A 2079-nucleotide genomic window follows, 5' to 3' on the forward strand; every position below is an offset into this window, starting at 1 on the left:
CTATACTATTTCAAGGAGCCTAGTGAAGAAAGTCGAAAATGATCAAGTCTAAAAGTTTCAAGCTATCGAGGAAGCTCCAGTGGGTACCAATACTATGAAGATAAGATTGTAAGTTATGTGAATATCGGTTATATTATATGGCATTGATTTTGTTAAGTATTCTAAATATGTTTATATGTAATGTTAGGCGAATGAGCCTCTGAAACAAGGGATCCACGACGATCAAGTGCCTCGCCATGAGTTATGGATTAGAGCTCATTCACTTGTGAAAGATGGAATAATAACACTTGACAATCCAATCGACCATGACACTGCCAATTCAATCGTAAAATAGATTTCCTTTTGACTTGTTTTAAAAATCTAAAATGTTTGTCCTATATACTCTAACATGCTTTTGTTTCTTCACTGTTATCTTAAGAATGCATTGAAGGCGCAATCGAAAAAAGGTGAAGTTGTCATAGAGGGTGGTCGAGATGATATTTTGGCTAGAGAACTCAAGAAGCCCGAGCATGGTGGACGTGTTAGGGGTGTTAGATCAGGCATCAGAAACACGGAGTACTTTGGATTTTCTAGACCAACACCACCAGCCAGATGCAAGCCGAAATAACTAACCTGAGGTCAGAGATGAGACATATGAAAGACAACTAAAAACTTATGATGACTTTTATGATGCCATGCTTAACCCAAGAGCAGATGAAACAGTTTATAGCCGGTGCAAGTCAAATGGGGACATTTTGGTGGCCAAGGTGGTTGGCAGTTTAGTGGTTTCGGTGGTCATAGAGATGGCCAAGTATCTGAAGGGAACACAACAAATCAGCTTAACTGGACAAGAGCAAAAAGATGGCTTCTTCACTCAATTACTAACTAGAGGTGATGGGCTTTTTATATTGTTTAAAGGTATGTTAAGCCCTTTGAAATCTCAACCTCAAAATAAAGAGCTCGAGCCCTATGTTGTTCGTTGGCCTGGTGATGTTGTGACTCAACAAGAACCTGAGCTTCACAATCAGCTGCCCGATCCTTCCCCCATGAATATTCATTTGCGCGAAATGGACTACGACACTCCACCTATTAGTGAACATAAATTGCCTCAGGTATGATGAAGACTCTATAGCTCCTCCATATCTCTCTTATTACATATGTTTCCAATTTTTACTTAGAATGTATATGTAGAATATTATGGCTCTGTAAAAGGTTTGGAACACGCTAGATGTGCTAGTTATTCTGAAAAAGCTCATCACCCATTGCTGATGTTAATTTTTTGCTTTGACTTGTGTTGCATGAGTAAAAATCTGTTTTGGACTTGACCGTTACAGATAAATGCAAATGCTATGTGAATATTGTTGAGTTTGAATTGTGAAATGGATGTAGCTGCTAAGAACGAAAAACTAGAAACTTAAGAGTAAGTGCCCTTCAAATTTTTGGCAGTTTGAGATATTGATTAACATGGCATATATATTAAATTTAAATGCACATGCTTTGATAATGACTGACTTTTAATTCATCTGTTGTTTGCTTAGCTCCATCATCCCTGGCCCACGACACCTATAAACTAATAAAAAATTATAGAAAGTTAAGATTAGTTCTTGTGAAATGCCGATATTAACCGGAGTTTCATCCATGATTAGGTTGTAGAGCTGCTCACAAAAAAAGAAAATAGGAATCGGTTTTAGCAATGTATTGGCTTCATGTAGTTGTTCGGCCTTATTATTAGCAGTATTCTCATCAAAAGATTTGATGTTGAAGCTCTACTTATAATTCAACAATATATGTATTGATGTTTTGACTAGAGAAAGTTGTTTAACATATTCTAGACATGATATGAGTGATACTTTGCTGAAAGTAGTAGTGTATTTGTTATTGTCGGCATCAAGTTTATATGGGCTAGGCTTACGAAGACCATAAATGGGTGTTGCAAAGGATTACAGGCAATATTGCTTCAGAATTGGTGGAGTTGTCCTAGAATTCTATCTAGATGCCACTAAATAAGATCTTTTGCTAAACTTAAATTCTGATGGTAATGGTGATGGGTGCAACTAATGATGAAGATAACTTTGCTTTGTCATTTCAAAGCGAACTTGC

This window comes from Beta vulgaris, chromosome 3 (genome assembly GCF_026745355.1).
Source record: "Beta vulgaris subsp. vulgaris cultivar EL10 chromosome 3, EL10.2, whole genome shotgun sequence".
NCBI classification, from domain to species: domain Eukaryota; kingdom Viridiplantae; phylum Streptophyta; class Magnoliopsida; order Caryophyllales; family Amaranthaceae; genus Beta; species Beta vulgaris.